Source organism: Aedes aegypti, chromosome 2 (assembly GCF_002204515.2).
Source record: "Aedes aegypti strain LVP_AGWG chromosome 2, AaegL5.0 Primary Assembly, whole genome shotgun sequence".
Taxonomy (NCBI): Eukaryota; Metazoa; Arthropoda; class Insecta; order Diptera; family Culicidae; genus Aedes; species Aedes aegypti.
This window is the reverse complement of record NC_035108.1, coordinates 121,925,670-121,931,831: the sequence shown is the minus strand read 5'-3', so window position 1 is coordinate 121,931,831 and position 6,162 is coordinate 121,925,670. Positions and strand designations below refer to the sequence as shown.

The 6,162-nt window shown below is 36.9% G+C and overlaps 1 protein-coding gene across 1 annotated transcript in view; it reads left to right on the top strand.

The window, feature by feature from the left end:
• Positions 1 to 4,348: 4,348 nt before the first annotated feature.
• The window catches only part of LOC5576547 (nucleosome-remodeling factor subunit NURF301), a 61,601-nt gene continuing 59,787 nt past the window's right edge, over positions 4,349 to 6,162 (top strand). The window contains exon 1 of the mRNA XM_021842157.1: positions 4,349 to 5,244. The gene's annotated coding sequence lies outside the window, so the exon portion shown is untranslated. The remainder of the gene's footprint in view (positions 5,245 to 6,162) is intronic.

The following is a 6,162-nucleotide window of genomic DNA, read 5'->3' as shown; positions in this document are numbered from 1 at the left end:
AATTCCTCGAGAAAAAGCCTCAAGAATTATCCTAGTGCTTGCTCCAGACATTACAGCTTGAATTCTTTCAAGGATTCCTACTGGGATCACCCCAGAAATTCGTCTAGAGATTTCTCAACCAATTCTCCCTGAAATTGATTTGGCGATTCTACAAATGATGTTTCTCTAGAATTTTCTCCTAGAAATGCTTGAGCGCTTCAACGCTACTACCTCCTGTAATTCGCTAAGGGATTATCTCTATTTTTTTCCAAAGACCAGAATTCTAGTTATGTTTCCACTAATCATTCAACCGAATTCTCTAGTTGTTACTCTGTCAAGCTAGAGCCTCAGGAGTTCAGTTGGATTGCTGTCGAATAAAAGTTCAAGCTTCAGCAGTGTTCCAATATTAGACGGATACTGATGTGAATCTGAAGATATAATGGAAATGTTATCAAGTAATTATAAAAATGTAATAAAAAACAGATATTAAATAAGGATGGGGACTGGAACAATCATTTTTTGCATTGATTGTATTACTGTATCTTTCAAAAGAAACTATGAAACAAGGAATACCTGTGCTTTAATAATGTACAACTGAAGTCAGTTATTAAGGGACTATGATGATTTGAGTAAATAGTTGATCAAGTTGAAGCATTATTTTTCTCTTCACGTATTAATTTGTTTCATCATTTCTTATTTAATGAATTCAATTCAAATATTTGATTCTTATGGTATAACACTTACATACCAGTATGGGATAGGGTAAAAATACAATAAAGCACCGTAATCCAATAATTATGCATACGTTATTTATTTCCCTTAGAAACATATGGTTCGAAATTTATCAAAACTATTTGGTTTACATTAATTTTGCCAGAAAATGAACAGTATATCTACCTTTTGGGAAACTGTTGATGAGAAATTTTGTTCGAGAAAATCGACGTTTTCAAATGGTTACATAACTTAACCGCCTATTCCCCACATTGTGATTTTCCTATTTACCGTTTGTCGAATTGTTAAAAACGTTTCGGGTATGGTGGATATATTGTTATTTTTCATTGTAACCAAAATGTTTCAGATATTGTTGCAAATTGTTGTGGACCTTTCGGTAAACTGTACTGATATAGTTCTTGTTTATGCGGGGATGCCCACACAAATTTAATATAAATAAATATTTTGTTTGATTAAAAATTATCATTATTAATTAATCAAATGATACAATGGATCATTAAAATAACCAAAACGGCCGCTATGGAAAGCATAGATAGCGCCACCGCCCGTATAATAATGAACCATTTTTGTACTGTTTCCAAAACAGTCCTCAACCGCATGTTACAATATCTGAACAGTTTGATATAACACCCAAATTAACAATAAATCAACAATACCGGAAACTGTTTTGGCAGTTTGATGAATGGTAATTGCAAAAACTACAATATGGGGAATAGGCGGTTAAGTTATGTCACCATTAGAAAACGACAAATTTCCAGAACAAAATTTTTCGTTTCCCGTTCGCCAAACAGTCAATATACAATCCATTTTTGGTTCAATCTACTGTAATGCAAACGGGTCATAAGTAGTTAACCTATATGGGTTTCATGAAAATATTTACGGTGTATATAATTATGAATTTACAGTTCGTTATTGTTATTCCACCAAATACGGTATTGTTTTTTTTCTCTTTTCCTCTAAATTCTTAAACACTTACATTTAGTTTTATCACTTGAGTTATTATTGAAAACTTAGAATACACAATTTCTCACAATATTACATTTTTGTTTAAAATTAACAACAAGTACGACGAAGTTATCGATTTTTGTAATTCGATGCACATACGGGCTTATTCAAGTGTCGATCCGGAACTTCATCAGCGATCAGAAACGTTGGGTACACCGAATCACGGGCTTCATTATCCGATTTGTTTTTCCGGAACTTACCCCGCCCCGTAGCTGTAGGTTCGGGTTCGGCTGTTCCATTTCTGGACATAATTTGTCGATATCTGCTGATTGGGGCAGCAAGAGTTCGGTTTTCACGGAAGTTTCCGTACTCCCGCAGTTCGTAGGTTCGATTGATTATTTTAGATTCAAATACTGAAAAAAGAGAAGTATTAAATACTGTTTGAATCCACTTTCGTATCAAATTACTCGCTAGAGAAACTTGTTCGGAATCATCGAACTTTTGCGGACAAGCGAAAATTTTCGGGTTGCCTTCCGTGATCCGCAGTTGATACTCTCGCTTGCTTATTTTAAATTTTTGATGCTGAAATGAAAATAAAATGTTAAATACTGTTTTGATCCTCTTTCGTATCAAATTACTTACCAAAAAAACTTAGAATAAAACAGAATAACAGACTTTTTGCAAACTTGTGAAGTCATTTTTTTCTGTTTTCGTGAACAGCACAAACAAACACGCTAATAATAATGCCAGCGAGTTTAGCATAATTTACAAAAGTTTCATTCGGTAATTAAAAATAATTTCTAGTTTTCATTATTCTGAATCAAAAATATTAAACCAAATAAATTTTGTGTTGGTTTCCTTTTTTGGTTGTGTTGTGTGGAAAGACAACAAGTAAATATTTTCAAAGCTAAACGATCACTTCGATATCTGGTGGCCAGTAGAAGAACCGGCGAAAAAGGGGTTTGGGATGAGAACGCATTGTGTTCAGCATAAGAAGGAGCACACAATATCTACTTTTTCTAGGAATAGGTATTGTGTAGACTATCTGAGAGCACTGAAAAACATAATTAACATTTTTTTACTTCAAAAATATACAGGTCCGGTCGGTGTTCATGTAAGTTTAGTGGGAGAAAATAGGAAAATTTGTGTTTCACGACATAGGTTATAAATATCAAGTAATAAACATTCGTATTCTTTGGTAATTTTTTGTGATATCAGGTGTATCGCAAGAATAATGGATAAAAATGATTATGTCAATGGAAAATAGTACAATAATCGATAGATTATGACCTAAATTGAGGTTGAAAAAATGAAATTCAGACATAAAGAAACTTTTTCAGTGACATTTCTTTCGTTCCTCCCTAGCGAACTATATGACGGTGGTGCATTATATTTGCCTATAATATCTGATCGTTAAATTTGCATAGCCACAGTGAGCTGTTTTAGGCGTGCCTAAAAACTCATGCATGCAACTGTTTGCCAAACTGTTCTATAATTGTAATGTATAGTGACATGTCTACATGGAAGTGTGTTGCGTAAGTATAAGCACATACAATTTGGCTGATGGTGATCTTATTTTGTTACCATTTAGTGAAAAATTCCATTTTCATATCATGCTACAATTCGTGAACAGTTTCATGTATTGTAACTATTCGGTAAAGACTTCTTAGATTGTTTTTAATGGTTTAACGCTTTTGAATTCATATTGTTCCAAATTAAAACAACCATTTGTGTTACATTAACCTTAACAGAAAAAAGAAACTTACTGTTTGGAAACTACGACAAATTGTGTTTCTCTATGCGGGCGTAGCCTTGTGTGTTTGACAGAACAGCAATGCTGTCACAATGTTAAATCCCATATACAGTGGTGCCTTTGTTTTGATGCGGTGAGCACTGACAAAAACTGCCTTCAATGATCCATTATTTGACGTTGCTGTAGCCGAAATATTTATATTGTCGCACCGCCACCAAACCGGATCGCGCCAGTGAGACTCGCGACGCGCCTCAACTCGCGCGATTTTGAAATCAGTTTTTTAGTGTGGCGCTGCATTCTTACGATTTTTATGAACACAGCGCACTATTCACATATTAGCTGCGACGCACGGGGCCCGAGAAAACAATAATTGGGTCCTAAAATTTTTAATGAAATCTTGTTTTTATGTAAGAACACGAAAGAGCATGTTACTGTAACAACTTTGACAATTTTTCCGGCTCAAATAATGGCTATATCATGTTTTAACTTTAATTTAAAAATTTGGTCCATAAATGAACCTTGACACTTTTGATCATGTTTGACGTTCGCTTAGTCGACAAAAACACCACAGGGGTTTGAGTTCGACCACTGGGGTTGTTCCTATCTGACATTTCGTAAGGGGCACGGAAAACAAAATACACACAAAATTTGAGTTTAAGCCAAAGGATGTGGCAAAATCTCAAAAAATGTTTTTTGGGCTCAAACCAACGGAAAACATTAGAAAATTGAGTAAACATGTGTTCTTGGCTTAAACTTAAGCATTTGGCACTAAAATTGGGACAGGGCTTTAGGACCCTATTATAAATAAATGTTGGTCTTGATTTCTACCGGATACATAATAAATCAAATTATGTTCGAAGAACCGCAATACATTGAACACCCCTACATTTGTACCGCAACGCCAACAACAACAGCCTTCGTCGCCTGCTTCGCTTCGCAACACAACACAAGCTCAACACCAGTGCAAAACGATTCGAAGCTCTGTCCGTGGCGGACGCGTTCGGGAAAGTGTTGGTGTAAATTTTTCATCACTTGGGAGCATTCGAAAGCGGAAAAGTGTCTTGCAAAGTGTACCAGCAACGGTGTAAAAAAGTAATCAAAGTGAATTTTCCGCGAAAAACGTCCCAATTGGAGCGAGAAATGGTTTTCCTTCGCGTGTAAAATTGTACACACACGCATACAGACGCGCGGTGGCAGACGAGAAAAAGGTTCCAATATTTTCTCTGCAAACTTTTTTTTCGTTGGGTGTGTTGGTGAAACCGAAGGTTTGTGACATGCGATAGTGTGCGTGCTGGCGATTGCGAAAAATAGAAGGACGCTTCTGATTGGTCGAACGTTTGACAGGCGCTGGAGAAGATTTTTATAATTTTGAACAAAGTGTGATAATTTTCGGTAAAAAGTGTGTTAATTTGCCTAAAAGTACTGAAAGTGAGCGAATTTTAGGATTTTTCAAGTTTGGAGGATACTTTTCGGTGGTAAATTGGTGCATTGGAAAAGTGATCGAACACAGCAAAGTTGGACAAGATGGCGACGGCAGCGAGAGCCAATCAGCGTCGAGCTTCTATCGCTCGGGTACAGGATGATGATTTTTCGTACGTTTTCGCGTCATCGTTCAGCAGCAGCAGCAGCAAAATTTAGTGCGTCCTCGTCGCAGAAGGAAGAACAAAACCCAAGATCAGCAAGTGAGGAAGAGTGTGTGCAAGATTTTAGGCTCGCGCGGAAAAAATCAACCAAATTGGAGTCCGAGAACATCTTCCTGACATGTGTCAGGTGGAAATTGGTGAAATTGGCAAAGTGCTGGTGGGATTTGTCGGAAGTTCCCCCAACGAAAACTGGTAAGTGAAACTCTTCTAAGGCCATAGAGTCAAAATGGTTGCCAGCAGGCGAATTTTCTCGCATGCTGCGGGGAAAAATTTTTCCTTTCCACACAAAAAGTCTCGACCACGACTCTGGACCCGAGAGGGAAATCCAAGTGTGCCGTTTTCTTGAGACAACGATCGCGAAGGCCAAAAGTCAGCATGAAAACAAAAACAAAAGTTCTGGAGAAGCAGAACCGAAACATAACCTTTTTTTTGGTGGGTGCTGCATTTCCCCCCTTTGAGGGGGGCAGCCGAACAATTTTTTTTATTTCCCGAGCTGCGTTGGGTGGCAAGCAGTTTTCCAAAATGCACTCTATTGCACCGACCTTAAGAAGTGGGGCAGGTGAAAATGATGCACTTTTCGGGGCTTTGATCGTGATGATTTGTCTTGCAATCGTCAAAAGGAATCAAGCTGCAAGTGCAGAGATTGTAGTTCCCTGGGTAATTGAACTGCAGGTGATTATGATAATTTTGCGCTAATCATTTCATATTGGCACAACAACATCCGAATTATGCGACTTTTGATGTTTGAGAGAGCCTCCAGTCGATTTCACTTTCATTCGGGATGTAAACAGTTTTGTCGCTATCCGTGTTGCGATCGTATAGGTAGTTTACACTTTTTTACGATTATGTAAAAACGCCAAGCGGTAGCGTAGAACATGAATATTTTAGATGGATTGATTCAAGAAGTTCACCTGCGGTCGACTTTCTTGTTTTGATGTGGACGATGAATGTTTTTATTCAATTTCGAATTCTATTGAAAATTTCGGGACATTGAACCCTTGATTTAGTTACATTTAGTTGAATATGTTAAAATGATTGTCTATGTGTCTTAAGGCTTAAAATAAGATTATGTCGAATATTGTCAAACTCTACTTATAGTTTAGTTGAAAT